This window comes from Pseudophryne corroboree, chromosome 2 (genome assembly GCF_028390025.1).
Source record: "Pseudophryne corroboree isolate aPseCor3 chromosome 2, aPseCor3.hap2, whole genome shotgun sequence".
Lineage (NCBI taxonomy): Eukaryota > Metazoa > Chordata > Amphibia > Anura > Myobatrachidae > Pseudophryne > Pseudophryne corroboree.
In genome coordinates this window covers 83101360-83118954 of record NC_086445.1, presented here as the reverse complement: position 1 = coordinate 83118954, position 17595 = coordinate 83101360, and the positions used below count along the sequence as shown (strand labels likewise).

At 46.0% G+C, this 17595-nt stretch overlaps 1 pseudogene; it reads left to right on the top strand.

Annotated features, from left to right (window-relative positions):
• The first annotated feature begins 5447 nt into the window (after positions 1-5447).
• Positions 5448-5566, top strand: LOC135051806 (5S ribosomal RNA; annotated as a pseudogene).
• The last annotated feature ends 12029 nt before the right edge of the window (positions 5567-17595 follow it).

Below are 17595 nucleotides of genomic sequence, written 5' to 3'. Positions count from 1 at the left end.
CAGGCCAATCTTCACCGGCGATAGCGATGTGCGGGGCCGCGCATCGCTATCGCTGAGGGGGGTACACACAAGTGATCTGTGCTTAAAATCTAAGCAATCTAGTCAGATTGCTTAGATTTTAAGCATGGCTCTCTCCGTGAGTACCCCCCCTAAAGATGCTGAAACAATATTTGTTTTGACTGCTGCCTTTAGGCACACGTTTCCTGATGTACAGTGTTAAATTAGCTCTGGATGACAAGGCAATATTAGCAGTTCATGATCTTCCATTGTTAGTGCAGCAGATATATATTTTCTTTAGTCAGGAATGTATTGTAGATAGGATCACCAGCTGGGTTATATTGCCCTCTAATGTGCACTTTATCTCTTCTTTTCCTAGCATTAACCCAATTGTTTTATCCAGAGACAGATTCCTTCCACAACCTGGCAAATATGTTCACTGTGGATTAGAATAAGGGAATGTCCTTTGGTAGCATAAACATTTGTCACTTTTATTTGACCTATTACTCTGGAATGGTATAAGAAACATCTTGCATCCATGTGTGAGTATAAATCCCATCTTTCACATTTTGTTAGCAATGTTATTTTAGTTAGTGTTGTGGTGTCGGATAGGGATGTTAGTCCACACAACGACACTTAACCAGGATGATTGGTTTATTCAGATAACAGAGATAACAGCTTGTAGTATGTAGAAGATGTTCTGCAGCAGCAGGAACTCACAGTATACATGTGAAGCAGTACAGCGGTAACACAGCGTCTCAGTACACACAGGATGTGGCTGTATACACACAGTGCGGCTGCGGGATAGACAAGGTCGCACACTGAGGAGAGCAGAAGCTGCACGTTAGTGCAGTTGTCTCTCCCAGGAAGAAATCTCTCAGACTGTGCACTAAGCACCTCCTCCTGCACTGAGCTGACACTAGGAGGGAAAACACTAGAGCAGTGAAGCTGCCTCTAGTGCTGGGAACGGAGACAGACCACAGAGTGATCCACTGTCTAACAATTTTGAGACCTGTACAATATGTGAAGAGTAGGATGGAAATTTACTTCTGGGCGAGCTATGTTGTGCGGTTTGACAACTTCCAACACACATCCTATTCGTATATGGTTCTAAGATCCAAACGGCAGGATTTATCATCCTGCACGTTGGAGGGTGAGAACTCTACCCGCATGCAGCTTAAACCAGAATACAAGCGGTTTAATCCAAGCCGCGTTAAGCATCCAGTTTTAGCTTTGCCTGTGGAGAGTGCTTGGTGAGGGGTACAGTGCCCAGCTGTAAATGCCTGACTTACGACCCTCTGTCAGTGCTTACTTGTTGTATTATATCTTCATCCAGCTAACATGGTCAATAGACAATTTGGCCAAATTCTTAGCTACAATGGACACACCTGGTGCAGCCTGATCAGCAATACGCCAATGCACAAACAGAAATACACATAAAGGCTACATTAGTATAAACCAGCGGCTGCCAACCCATCGCTCGCTGCAACCTGGCTCGACCCGTGCTGGCTGCTGCCGCTGCCCAACTTTGGAGGGTGTCCGCAATTGACTTCCCCCGGTCGGTCCGTATCGCTCCTCCATCGTGGAGGAGATAGATGCTAGAGGTCATACTACAGCTACCCAGAAGTGCTGTGAGCGCTCAGCGCTGGTGCTCCTGCACTTCCATTACACCCCTGGCAACAAGACCCCTGACAACAAGCATGACCCGCAGAGCATTACACCCTGACAACGAGCATGACACACAGAGCATTACACCCCTGGCAATGAGCATGACATGCAGAGCATTACACCCCTGGCAACGAGCATGACACGCAGAGCATAACACCCCTGTAACGTGCGTTACACCCCTGGCAACAAGACCCCTGACAATGAGCATGACACCCCTGGCAGCAAGCTTCGAACCCAGAGCATGAAACCCCTGGCAATGAGCATGAGACCCCCGACAACGAGCAGGTAATTTAAAATTAATTAGAAGCCTTACTGTGGGGCATAATGTGTAATGGGCATTACAGTGTGTGGCATAATGTATAACAGGCATTGCGATGTGTGATATAATGTGTAATGGGCATTACGGTGTGTGGCATAATGTATAATGGGCATTGTGGTGCGTAATATCATGTGCAACGGGCATTACGTGTGTGGCATATTGTGTAAGTGGCATTAAGGTGTGTTGTATAATGTGTCACGGGCATTGCGGTGTGTAGCATAATGAGTAACGGGCATTACCATAAGGAGGAAAAATGACAAATAATGTAACGGGAATGAATCAGGATTTTCTTTTTCCTGTGGTGGCCAATATCTGGGTGTGCAGGTTGCAAAACTGGGGTATAAGGTAGTCCTTTCCTGCAATACCACACCCCTTGCAGTGAGGACACACCCTCTTTTTGGAGCACGCACGCTCATGGCCCGCGCTAATTCTTTACTTTTAATATAGCAATGGGAGGGGCGCCAGAAATATTTTTGGCAGGAGGGTGCAAAATTTATAGCTACGCCACTGCCCACGAGTCCAGTCTTAACACTGAGAGAGCGCCAGCAACCATTCAAGTACAACATTTAAAAAATAAAGAAAACTTCAGTAGCTCCTCAGGAGGTTTAATTTTACTCGAGTAGCTCACACCCCTGTTAAGGTTGTAGACCACTGGTCTAAACTGGCCAACTGGACCCATTTATAAACCACTATAATATCTGGTCAACATCCTCAATACGAGGCACCCTGTCAACATCCTTAAACTGTTGACATTTTCACAATGTTGGCATTCTGAGGATACCGGATTCTTTTGTATAGAGAGATGTATTGCACCAGATATGGTTAGCACTATCCACCTTTGCACACGGTTTTATAACTCTTCTTCCGAAGTGCAGATCGCCCAAAGCGGCGCATCTGTGCAGATATTGTTGTTCTTTTTTCATCGTGAAAGACACTACTCATTTACTCTCCTTTGTATTAATTATAATACCACTATAGCCAAGTTTGTGTGCATATATATATATTTAGGTGCATAGGCTGTATAACCCCAATGTGCTGATAACTGATGTGTAATGGGCCCTACACACGTACAGATCTCACTGCACGATATGAACATTCTAGTTCATATTGTGCAGTGTGTAGGCACCAACGATTAATGATGCACGGCCCCACGCTCGTTTATCGTTGGTGCTGGGTCGTGCTGGGTCGCTTATGCATGCAGGCCAATATGGACAATCTCGTCCATATTAGCATGCACTGCTATGGAGCCGGGTGACGAGGGGAGTGAAGAAACTTCACTCCCTTGTCACCTCCCCCCCCCCCCCACCGCCGGGTCGCCTGTCGGCCGTATCCGCCGTCAGGCAGCTCGGCGGTGGATCGCCGAGTGTGTAGGGCCCATTAGATTGCTTCCTGGACCATTAGTTGGAAGGTTGTTATTATCTGTTTCGATTGAAATACATGAGTTAAATTGAAACCTCACTGCTCACCCATAAAAGGGCAACATAACCAGCCTACTATACCAGTAATAGCAGTTTAGCAAACGCTTTCCATCATTTAGCAAACCGATACCATCTAGCACATATAAACACATCATCGGTTTGTACCCTGTCTCTCTTTCGCACAATGCGCATGGTCAGTTGTGCTTGAATTCAAGCCTGTCCTCCGGACCAAGAATCTAGATTTTGTTGTTTTTTTCCATCTTTGACATAAACGGTGTATTGGCTGTACCTACATCTACACCCCTAATACAAAGGGTGTATTAACTGTACTTACATCCTAGCATCTGCCCACAAGGTGTGCATATATATCTAAACTCCTTTGATTTATCAGGAGTAGTAGAACAGAACCTTGCGCTCGAGATTTTGTAACACGTACCAATTTATTACTGTGGTTAACTCTATGCCTCTTTAAAAGTCTGTGCTTACCCGCCTATCTACACGTATCTATACTTTTTTTCCCCTCCTCCATCTGCACTTATTATGTGGACTCTCATCTACGATCCAGGAGTTAAAATCCAATGATATTGTGGTATTAACCAATACCCACCTGCCTAACGTAGACAGCAGATTGTCACAACTGAGGGCTGGTGCTGACCATGGGAAGCCTCAATTGTAGGGGCTGAGGTATATGTGAACCTGGGAGGCAGTACAGGGTTCTTAGACATGCAGGGAACCTTTAACACAGATTCCCGAAGGCGTGACCACGACAACAAAGAAAAGTTCAAAGGTTTTATCGAAACTCCGCTCACAAGCATATGTCGGCAGTTAGCAATATTAAGAACAGCATATAAGTCACAGTTCCCAGGAGTGCATATAGGCAGTCTCTAGGTGTGATATAAATAAGCACAGTCTTGAAGAACTTGGAGATGATATGTCCTTACCAACACCGATGCACTGGGTAGCTGATGGGAAACAGAAGCTGATGACTGAACTGCCGGGAAATGCCGGATAGAACCGACACAGGTGGTGAGCTGTGAAATGGTGTCAGATACCAGTGTAATGGAAGATCAGATGCAGAAACACTGGTGATGCTAGAGATCGATGACGGAACGCCGATGGTGACTTGGGATCAATGATGGAACTCCGATGGTGACTTGGGATCAATGATGGAACGCCGATGGTGACTTGGGATCAATGACGGAACACCGATGGTGACTTGGGATCAATGACAGAACACCGATGGTGACTTGGGATCAATGACGGAACACCGATGGTGACTTGGGATCAATGACGGAACACCGATGGTGACTTTGGATCAATGACGGAACACCGATGGTGACTGGAGATCGATGGCGGAACACCGATGGTGACTGGAGATCGATGGCGGAACACCGATGGTGACTGGCAGGGCAGAGCACCGCTGGAAGCTGAAAGCCGGTGTCGGGTAACTGCCAGTCACAGGGTGCAATGATGAGACACTGCAGAGTCAGGCTGTACTGCAGAGAAAGTCCATGGGAGGACTGCACACTGGAGTCACTGAAGACAATTGAAGCACTGACATCTTTCCACCCCAGGAGTAGGATATTTATACCTGCTGGGAAGCAGGGATTGGCTGGCTGATTAAGCAGAGTCTAGAGTGCAGCTGCTGGATAATTAGGCTGAGACCAGAGTGCAGCTGATAGGCTGAAAGGTAACATGTGACTAGGAAAACACAGCTGCGCCCATGTTAGCTTTTGGAGGGAAAGATTGTTTGTAACTTGAATGTGAGCTTTAACCATGAAGCTGCCAGAATCACAGTAAAGCGATTTCAGACAATGAGATGCAGCGTGCTGCATGCAGACAGTGCAGATGGAATCCAGGCTTGGAACACTGGGACAGTTTCAGGAGGCATTTAGAAGGTAAATACTGATAAGGAATTACCTGGATCGTGACACAGATCCACAGTTTCTATCTTTTTCAATTATTTCTATTACAGGGGCCCATTTGGAGCCGTAATCTTTTGTCTAGGTGCACTCTCATTAGTGTTTTGCTACTAAATTCATCTACTCTACTACCATACCTCACTGCATATGCCCAATCTTGTCTGATCTTGGAAGCCAAACAGTGGTGGGCTAGGCCAGTACTTGAAAGGGAGACCTCCAAGGAATACCGAGTGTTGTAGAGACTTATGAATGGACATTGTTACTGGATTCGAATATAACACTAAAAGCAGAATCACCACTTATCTTGCTTCATTCTAATCTTCTGGTGACCCTCCGCCACTGTACTGTATGTTCCGAATCCATTCTGTAAAACTGAGCACAGCGGTTAACGATACAACTATACTCAAAACTGGTACATAGGATCTCCCAAGTGTTGTTTTTTGCTTGTCCCAATGTGGTCTCATTAATACAGATTTTCTGTACTTGTCAGGTTGAAACAGATGTAGGACTGTCTGTGTCTACATCCCTTCAATCTACTGTATCATTAGATTGACCAGAACATTACACATTTTTTAATTTATTCATTCCCCCTTCTCAATCTTGCAAAAGTATTTTTCGTCTGTGGTATACAAATCGATTTTAACAAGTTTAATTTTAAAGATTAGATTTTTCGCTTTCTTAATACTTTATGCTATTAACCAAATGTACAAGAGTGCGCCTGCACACGAGTCTTCTTTCCCTTTGTCCAATTGTTTATATTCTGAGGATACCGACAGTTAGGGTTAGACGCCACCAGGAGAGGTAAGAGACCACTAGACCACCGGGGGCAGTTTGTCAACAGTTTATCATGCCAGGATAATCCAAACTTGATGAACATCCACATTTGCCTGCTGCTACAATGCATGGCAGAGTAAGAGGAGAGGGGGCATGCTGGATGATAAGAGGGGTGGGTTAGATGAGAGAGGACAGGCTGGTTGGTGAGAGGGGCGGGCCAGATGAGAAGGTGCAGGCTGGAAGATGAGAGGGGGCATGCTGGCCAAATGAGATGGGACACGCTGAACCACGAGAGGGGCAGGCTAAATGAAAGGGGTGGGCCAGACAAATAGCAAGGAGGGCTGTTTCAAAAGCAAAAGTGAGAGACTGGAAAGGGTTTGCTGGGGGAAGGAAGATGGGTGAGTGATTAGGAAGGACAGGGTCAGGGCACTTAGCAAAAGACAGAGAGTTAGCTGGGGGGGGGGGGATTACAGCCAGGGGAAGAGAGAGAATAATCTGGGGGGGGGACAGCAACAGCAACAGGGGTTTTACAGCCAGAATAGAGAAGGTTAGATGGGGATAAGGAACAATAGGCAGGAAAAAAAAAACAGTGAGAGATGAGAGTAAACAGAAAGATAAGAGAAGGGAATGAGCAGGATGGAGGAGAGAGCACATGAGTCAAAGGAGAGCTGAGGGGATGGGTGTAGTACGGCTGACCAGCGGTCTCCTGACCGCCGGTCAGCTTACCGACGCTGGGATCCCGGCGGGGAGGGGCGAGTGCAGCAAGCCCCTGCGTTCTATTCCCACTCTATGGATGTCGTGGACACCCACGAGTGGAAATAGTCCCTGTTGGTCGGCATGCCGACCATCGGGACAGTGACCCGTCGGGCTGGTGGAGGAGGTCATGTGACTGTCGGTCAGCTGACCGGCGGTCACATGAATACCACCCGAGGGGATAATGCTGTTTGGTTGGAGTTAGGGAGGCCAATCCCGGGACGATTTTTCAATCCCGGGAATAGGGATTGACAGATGATCAATCCCAGGATACCCGGGATTGGCTTGATGTGTATAAATGTAAATTTTTAAATATCCCACCTCCGTCTAGCCCAGCCCAGCCCACACAACTCAACATCCTCTGAGAGGGAGGGTCCACTTGCTTTGGGCTGTGCGGTCCAGGCGGCTGGCGTCAGGCTGCGCAGCATCTGAGCCTGCTGAAGATGCTCAATGTTGCCCAGCATTGAAAAAAAAGGGGGTCTGGCTAATCCCAAAATCCCCGGAATTGGAAGCTTCAATCCCATCTCTGAATCCTGGCCAATTTTAGGCCTAAATTCCGGGATCCTGCCAATCCTGATCCCAGGATTGGCCACCATAGTTGGAGTAGGTGCCCTGATCTCAACATCATCGAGTCTGTCTTGGATTACATGAAGAGATAGAAGGATTTGAGCAAGCCTAAATCCACAAAGATCTGTGGTAACGTCTCAGAGATGTTTGGAACAACCTCCCTGCTGAGTACCTTCAAACACTGTGTGCAAGTGTACCTAGATGAATTTATGCTGTTTTGAAGGCAAAGGGTGGTCACACCAAATATAGATTTGATTTAGATTTCTCTTCTGTTCATTCAATCTGCATTTTGTTAATTGATAAAATAATAAGAATTTACTTACCGATAATTCTATTTCTCAAAGTCCGTAGTGGATGCTGGGGACTCCGTCAGGACCATGGGGAATAGCGGCTCCGCAGGAGACAGGGCACATCTAAAGAAAGCTTTTAGGATCACATGGTGTGTACTGGCTCCTCCCCCCATGACCCTCCTCCAAGCCTCAGTTAGGTACTGTGCCCGGACGAGCGTACACAATAAGGAAGGATCTTGAATCCCGGGTAAGACTCATACCAGCCACACCAATCACACTGTACAACTTGTGATCTGAACCCAGTTAACAGTATGATAACAAACGAAGTAGCCTCTGAAAAGATGGCTCACAACAATAATAATAACCCGATTTTTGTAACAATAACTATGTACAAGTATTGCAGACAATCCGCACTTGGGATGGGCGCCCAGCATCCACTACGGACTATGAGAAATAGAATTATCGGTAAGTAAATTCTTATTTTCTCTAACGTCCTAGTGGATGCTGGGGACTCCGTCAGGACCATGGGGATTATACCAAAGCTCCCAAACGGGCGGGAGAGTGCGGATGACTCTGCAGCACCGAATGAGAGAACTCCAGGTCCTCCTTAGCTAGAGTATCAAATTTGTAAAATTTTACAAACGTGTTCTCCCCTGACCACGTAGCTGCTCGGCAAAGTTGTAATGCCGAGACCCCTCGGGCAGCCGCCCAAGATGAGCCCACCTTCCTTGTGGAGTGGGCCTTTACAGATTTAGGCTGTGGCAGGCCTGCCACAGAATGTGCAAGTTGGATTGTGCTACAGATCCAACGCGCAATCGTCTGCTTAGACGCAGGAGCACCCATCTTGTTGGGTGCATACAATATAAACAACGAGTCAGATTTTCTGACTCCAGCTGTCCTTGAAATATATATTTTTAATGCTCTGACAACGTCCAGTAACTTGGAGTCCTCCAAGTCGCTAGTAGCCGCAGGCACCACAATAGGCTGGTTCAAGTGAAAAGCCGAAACCACCTTAGGGAGAAAATGAGGACGTGTCCGCAGTTCTGCCCTGTCCGAATGGAAAATCAGATATGGGCTTTTGTACGATAAAGCCGCCAACTCTGAAACTCTCCTGGCTGAAGCCAGGGCCAGTAGCATGGTTACTTTCCATGTAAGATACTTCAAATCTACAGATTTGAGAGGCTCAAACCAATGAGATTTGAGAAAATCCAAAACTACGTTTAGATCCCACGGTGCCACTGGGGGCATAATCGGGGGCTGTATATGTAGTACACCCTTGACAAAAGTTTGTACTTCAGGCACTGAAGCCAATTCCTTCTGGAAGAAGATTGATAAGGCCGAAATTTGAACTTTAATAGACCCCAATTTGAGGCCCATAGACAATCCTGCCTGCAGGAAATGTAAGAATCGACCCAATTGAAATTCTTCCGTTGGGGCCTTCTTGGCTTCACACCACGCAACATATTTTCTCCAAATGCGGTGATAATGTTGTGCGGTCACTTCCTTCCTAGCCTTAATCAAGGTAGGAATAACTTCCTCTGGAATGCCCTTTTCTTTTAGAATCCGGCGTTCAACCGCCATGCCGTCAAACGCAGTCGCGGTAAGTCTTGGAACATACAAGGTCCCTGCTGAAGCAGATCCCTTCTTAGAGGTAGAGGCCACGGATCCTCCGTGAGCATCTCTTGAAGTTCCGGATACCAAGTTCTTCTTGGCCAATCCGGAGCCACTAGTATTGTTCTTACTCCCCTTTTCCGAATAATTCTCAGTACCTTTGGTATGAGAGGCAGAGGAGGAAACACATACACTGACTGGTACACCCATGGTGTTACCAGAGCGTCCACAGCTATTGCCTGAGGGTCTCTTGACCTGGCGCAATATCTGTCCAGTTTTTTGTTGAGGCGAGACGCCATCATATCCACCTTTGGTTTTTCCCAACGGTTCACAATCATGTGGAAAACTTCCGGATGAAGTCCCCACTCTCCCGGGTGAAGGTCGTGTCTGCTGAGGAAGTCTGCTTCCCAGTTGTCCACTCCCGGGATGAACACTGCTGACAGTGCTATGACATGATTTTCCGCCCAGCGAAGAATCCTTGCAGCTTCTGTCATTGCTCTTCTGCTTCTCGTGCCGCCTTGTCTGTTTACGTGGGCGACTGCCGTGATGTTGTCCGACTGGATCAACACCGGCTGACCCTGAAGCAGCGGTTTTGCCAAGCTTAGAGCATTGTATATCGCTCTTAGCTCCAGTATATTTATGTGAAGAGACGTCTCCAGGTCTGACCATACATCCTGGAAGTTTCTTCCCTGTGTGACTGCTCCCCAGCCCCGTAGGCTGGCATCCGTAGTCACCAGGACCCAGTCCTGTATGCCGAACCTGCGGCCCTCTAACAGATGGGCACTCTGCAACCACCACAGGAGAGACAACCTTGTTCTTGGTGACAGTGTTATCCGCTGATGCATGTGCAGATGCGATCCGGACCATTTGTCCAGCAGATCCCACTGAAATGTTCGTGCATGGAATCTGCCGAATGGAATTGCTTCGTAAGAAGCCACCATCTTTCCCAGGACTCTTGTGCATTGATGTACTGACACAGTTCCTGGTTTTAGGAGGTTCCTGACCAGTTCGGATAACTCCCTTGCTTTCTCCTCCGGGAGAAACACCTTTTTCTGAACCGTGTCCAGAATCATTCCCAGAAACAGCAGACGTGTTGTCGGGGTCAATTGAGATTTTGGAAGATTCAGAATCCACCCGTGTTGCTGAAGCACTACTTGGGTTAGTGCTACACCGACTTCCAGCTGTTCTCTGGACTTTGCCCTTATCAGGAGATCGTCCAAGTAAGGGATAATTAATACGCCTTTTCTTCGTAGAAGAACCATCATTTCGGTCATTACCTTGGTAAAGACCCGAGGGGCCGTGGACAAACCAAACGGCAGCGTTTGAAACTGATAATGACAGTCTTGTATCACGAACCTGAGATACCCTTGGTGTGAGGGGTAAATTGGGACATGCAGATAAGCATCTTTTATGTCCAGGGACACCATGAAGTCCCCTTCTTCCAGATTCGCTATCACTGCTCTGAGTGACTCCATCTTGAACTTGAATTTCTGTATGTACAGGTTCAAGGATTTCAGATTTAGAATAGGTCTTACCGAACCGTCCGGCTTCGGTACCACAAATAGTGTGGAATAATACCCCTTTCCCTGTTGTAGGAGGGGTACCTTGACTATCACCTGCTGAGAATACAGCTTGTGAATGGCTTCCAATACCGTCGTCCTTTCTGAGGGAGACGTTGGTAAAGCAGACTTTAGGAACCGGCGAGGGGGAGACCTTTCGAACTCCAACATGTAACCCTGAGATACTATCTGCAGGATCCACGGGTCCACCTGTGAGCGAGCCCACTGATTGCTGAAAATCTTTAGTCGACCCCCCACCGCTCCTGAGTCCGCTTGTAAAGCCCCAGCGTCATGCTGATGGCTTTGTAGAACCCGGGGCGGGCTTCTGGTCCTGGGCAGGGGCTGCTTGCTGCCCTCTCTTACCCTTTCCTCTGCCTCGCGGCAGATAAGACTGTCCTTTTGCTCGCTTGTTTTTATAGGAGCGAAAGGACTGCGGCTGAAAAGACGGTGTCTTTTTCTGTTGGGAGGGGGTCTGAGGTAAAAAAGTGGATTTGCCGGCAGTTGCCGTGGCCACCAGATCCGATAGACCGACCCCAAATAATTCCTCTCCTTTATATGGCAACACTTCCATATGCCTTTTGGAATCCGCATCACCTGACCACTGTCGCGTCCATAAACTTCTTCTGGCAGATATGGACATCGCACTTACTCTTGATGCTAGAGTACAAATATCCCTCTGAGCATCTCGCATATAAAGAAACGCATCCTTTAATTGCTCTAGAGTCAATAAAATACTGTCCCTATCCAGGGTATCAATATTTTCAGTCAGGGAATCCAACCACACTACCCCAGCACTGCACATCCAGGCTGAGGCTATTGCCGGTCGCAGTATAACACCAGTATGAGTGTATATACTTTTCAGGTTAGTTTCCAGCCTCCTATCCGCTGGATCCTTGAGGGCGGCCGTATCAGGAGACGGCAACGCCACTTGCTTTGATAAACGTGTGAGCGCCTTATCCACCCTAGGGGGTGTTTCCCAGCGCGCCCTAACCTCTGGTGGGAAAGGGTATAATGCCAATAACTTCTTAGAAATTAGCAGTTTTCTATCTGGGTTAACCCACGCTTCATCACACACGTCATTCAATTCCTCTGATTCTGGAAAAGCTACAGGTAGTTTTTTCACCCCCCACATAATATCCCTTTTTGAGGTACCAGCAGTATCAGAGATCTGCAAAGCCTCCTTCATTGCCGTGATCATATAACGTGTGGCCCTGTTGGAAAATACGTTTGTTTCTTCACCGTCGACACTAGATTCATCTGTGTCGGTACCCGTGTCGACTGACTGAGGTAAGGGACGTTTTACAGCCCCTGACGGTGTCTGAGACGCCTGAGCCGGTACTGACTGGTTTTCCGGCCGTCTCATTTCGTCTACTGACTTTTGTAATGTACTAACATTATCACGTAATTCCATAACTAAAGCCATCCATTCCGGTGTCGACTCCCTAGGGGGTGACATCACCATTACCGGCAATTGCTCTGCCTCCACACCAACATCGTCCTCATACATGTCGACACACACGTACCGACACACAGCAGCCACACAGGGAATGCTCTAATCGAAGACAGGACCCCCTTAGCCCTTTGGGGAGACAGAGGGAGAGTTTGCCAGCACACACCAAAAGCGCTATAAATGTATATAAACAACCCTAAAAGGTGTTGTTTTTGTTATAAGCGCTTTTAATATATAAATATCGCCAATTTATGCCCCCCTTCTCTTTGTTACCCTGTTTCTGTAGTGCAGTGCAGGGGAGAGTCCTGGGAGCCTTCCTCACAGCGGAGCTGAGCAGGAAAATGGCGCTGAGTGCTGAGGAGAATAAGCTCCGCCCCTTTTCCGGCTGGCTTTTCTCCCGGGTTTTGAGAAATCTGGCCTGGGTTAAATACATACATATAGCCTTAATGGCTATATGTGATGTATTCTTTGCCACTAAAGGTATTTAATATTGCTGCCCAGGGCGCCCCCAGCAGCGCCCTGCACCCTCCGTGACTGGTCAGTGAGAAGTGTGTAGCAACAATGGCGCACAGCTGCCGTGCTGTGCGCTACCTTCATGAAGACTGAAGAGTCTTCTGCCGCCTGTTTCCGGACCTCCGATCTTCAGCATCTGTAAGGGGGGTCGGCGGCGCGGCTCCGGGACGAACCCCAGGATGACCTGTGTTCCGACTCCCTCTGAGTCTATGTCCAGTAGCCTAAGACTCCAATCCGTCCTGCACGCAGGTGAGTTGAAAATCTCTCCCCTAAGTCCCTCGATGCAGTGAGCCTGTTGCCAGCAGGACTCACTGAGATTTAAAACCTAAAAAAACTTTTTCTAAGCAGCTCTTTAGGAGAGCCACCTAGATTGCACCCTGCTCGGACGGGCACAAAAACCTAACTGAGGCTTGGAGGAGGGTCATGGGGGGAGGAGCCAGTACACACCATGTGATCCTAAAAGCTTTCTTTAGATGTGCCCTGTCTCCTGCGGAGCCGCTATTCCCCATGGTCCTGACGGAGTCCCCAGCATCCACTAGGACGTTAGAGAAAAACCATTAACACTTCTATTTTTTAAAACATTCTTACTGTGCAGCATTTTTTTCCACACCTGCCTAAAACTTTTGTACAGTATCCTGACAAAAGAGCTGAATAAAAGAGTTCGGAAACATTGAAATAACCTGTGATGGTAATTTACTTTATTTATAAAGTTGTCTAGAGTGCCACCCTGGGTCTATATACAATGATCCAGAAAGTATTCACAGCACTTAATTTTTTCCACATTTTGTTATGTTGCAACCTTATTCCAAAATGGAATAAATTTATTTTTTCCCTCCAAATTCTACACACAATACACCATAATGACGTGAATTTTTTTTTTTTTTTAGATTTTAGCAAATTTATTAAAAATAAAATCCTAGACATCACGTTGTCATTATGGGGTATTGTGTGTAGAATTTTGAGGACAAAAATGATTTTATTCCATCTTGGAATAAGGCTGTAACATACCAAAATGTGGAAAAAGTAAAGTGCTGTGAATACTTTCCGTATGCACTGTATAATATATATATATATATATATATACAGGTTGAGTATCCCTTATCCAAAATGCTTGGGACCAGAGGTATTTTGGATATCGGATTCTTCCGTATTTTGGAATAATTGCATACCATAATGATATATCATGGCGATAGGCCCCAAGTCTAAGCACAGAATGCATTTGTGTTTCATATACAACTTATACACACAGCCTGAAGGTAATTTTAGTCAATATTTTTTATAACTTTGTGCATTAAACAAAGTGTGTCTACATTCACACAATTCATTTATGTTTCATATACACCTTATACACACAGCCAGAAGGTCATTTAATACAATATTTTTTATAACTGTGTGTATTAAACAAAGTTTGTGTACATTGAGCCATCAAAAAACAAAAGTTTCACTATTTCACTCTCACTCAAAAAGTCCGTATTTCGGAATATTCCGTATTTCGGATATTTGGATATGGGATACTCAACCTGTATATATATATATATATATATACAGGTTGAGTATCCCTTATCCAAAATGCTTGGGACCAGAGGTATTTTGGATATTGGATTTTTCCGTATTTTGGAATAATTGCTTACCATAATGAGATATCATGACGATGGGACCTAAGTCTAAGCACAGCATGCGTTTATGTTACATATACGCCTTATACACACAGCCTGAAGGTAATTTTAGCCAATATTTTTTATAACTTTGTGCATTAAACAAAATGTGTCTACATTCACACAATTCATTTAGGTTTCATATACACCTTATGCACACAGCCTGAAGGACATTTAATACAATATTTTTTATAACTTTGTGTATTAAACAAAGTTTGTGTACATTGAGTCATCAAAAAATAAAGGTTTCACTATCCCACTCTCACTCAAAAAAGTCCGTATTCCGGAATATTTGGATATGGGATACTGAACCTATATATATATATATATATATATATATACACAAAGTCCAGAAGGGACTCATGCCTTCTGGACCCCTTTTGATGGACAGATAAGCCTTCTTTTAACTTATTTCTTGTACGTTTTCTACCTATTGGTTACCATTTGGAATATCTGTGATTAAGGAACCGGTTGTCTTTGGACCCAGTGTTTGGGCAGATAAGCTTGTAATTGTGTTTTTATCTTGTACGTGCAATACCTTTCGGTTGCTGCTTGGAATATTATGTCGATTAAATTATTGATTTTATATATAAAAATCATTCTACACTGGTTTTTTTGGATCTTGCAAGAGTTTCTCAATACAGTTCCTTTATATGAGAAAAATGTATATATAACATCCGATATAAGCTTCATTGTAGGCTAAGTCATGTGGTTTATATGCTTCTATGCCCATGTGGTCTGGCATACGTTGGGATGACGACCTGCACATTTAGAGAGCGCATGGCAAACCACAGGAGCTCGATTCATCAAGCGATTACATCTGGCACGTCTGATAAACCGGTTGCACAGCATTTCCTTAAGGCGGGACATCAAGTTTCAGCACTTAGATGTCGTATTATTGATTGGGTGCCGGACCCTGAGAGAGGTGGAGACCGTACTCTAATTCTGAGGAAATTGGAAGCAAGATGGATTTTCAAATTGGGAACTTTAGCCCCCAATGGGCTAAATGAGAATAATCATCTAGGGATTTTTCTTAGATAAAGGACACATTTGTTTGTCCGTTGGGACCAATGCACTGTATAGGGATTATGAAATATAGTTTTTTTATATGTATATACATATATGTATTTTTTACATATACATATATGTACGTTTGTCTATATGTGTGTGTCTTGTTGTCGTTATTTGTCATGATCTATTGTCGTCCGTACCTTACCGGCTCCTACTACCCACAGGTTATAATTTGAACAACTATGATGGGTCCCCTATGAGGTACAACCTAATATAGAATCTCAATGATAAGGTGATTAGTCTCCAGCTTAGAATCAAGTTTTGTGCTATGATCATTAATCCTGTGAATTACTTGATCTTTGAACAAGTGACGGATTGGTTGCTTAGCAACTGTCCCATAATACTATGGTCATGTTGACGTACATTGTGGGTCTCGGTGCGGTTGCTTGGCAACCGCCGCGAGACGCTATCTTTATCTGCATTCGGGATTGATGTAGGGAGGTGTCCGGTTGGTTGCCTGGCAACTGCCTAAGCATGTCACCTCCTCCTATCATGGAATGAGTGCGGGGAGGCGTTCGGATGGTTGCTTGACAACCATTCCGATACGTCACTTCCGCCCGGGCTTCTATTGGCGGCTGGAGGATCAGGGACGGCCCCGTGGCGGTTGCTAGGCAACCGCTATGCGACGTGATATTCGTTTGTCTATGCCCGTCTAATGTGGGGGTGGATTATGACAGGCTCTATTCCCCACACTAATTATGTATAATATTGGTGACACTGGCTGACAAGATATATACACTGGTATATATACACATCGATATAATGGTTGTTCTTGTATATAGTACCCTGAACATAATGGGCTAACTCCGCCCATATTATGACGCAATTTTGGCGCGTTTTTTGAAAGGTGGGTAGATAAGGAGCCGGTGAGGCAGGGTCAGTTAGGCTGCTGGTATTCTAGCTATGATGTGACAGCTCTTTGATGATCTTTGTGTCCCCTGATGACGGTCTGGATGTGACCGAAAACGTTTGGGCTTTATACAATAATATTGGACTGCATTAAACAGTCATGCTGTGCTGTCTGAAAATAAAACTTCGATTTGATATTTAAATGAAGAAAAGACTGGTGAGTGCTCTATTGTCTTTTTCTATATATATATATATATATACATAACAGTGCCGTAACTAGGCATTTTAGCACTGTGTGCAAGAAACGGCATTGGCGCCCCCCCCCCCATGCAAGATAGGGAAATATATAGGGGCGTGGCTTCATGGGGAAGGGGCGTGGCCACAAAATAATACCAATTCATACTACGGAGCACAGTAGTCTCCATTATTCAAATTATGCTGCACAGTAGCGCCACTACACCAGGTAGAGCCCCTTTTACACATTACAGCAGACAGTCCCCCTTTTTACACATTATGGCAGACAGCGTCCCCTTTTTTACACATTACGGCAGACAGCATCCCCCTTTTTACACATTACGGCAGACAGCATCCCCTTTTTTACACATTATGGCAGACAGCGTCCCCCTTTTTACACATTACAGCAGACCGCGTCCCCCTTTTTACACATTACAGCAGACAGCGTCCCCCTTTTTACACATTACGGCAGACAGCGTCCCCCTTTTTACACATTATGGCAGACAGCGTCCCCCTTTTTACACATTACGGCAGACAGCATCCCCCTATTTACACATTACGGCAGCCAGTCCCCCTTTTTACACATTGCGGCAGACAGGATAGAGAAATAGAGAGAGAAAGAGAGATATACTTACCATCTCTCCCCGCTGGCAGTCAGGCTCCTCGTGCTGGCAGCTCCCTCGGTGCAGGCAGGGGAGAAGGAGGAGGAGGGAGGGGGACTGGAGCCGCAGCAGCGCTATGTAATTGGTAGTAGCGCCACTGCAGCAGTCCCCTCTCCTTCCGTATTGGCTGCCCGCCGCCGCTGTGAATGCTCGGATGAAGGAACTGCACCCCAGCACTCACAGCAGTGCCGGGCAGCCAGTACGAAAGGAGAGGGGGCTGCTGCAGCGGTGCTACTATCAATTACATATCGCTGCTTCGGCTCCAGTCCCCCTCCCTCCTCCT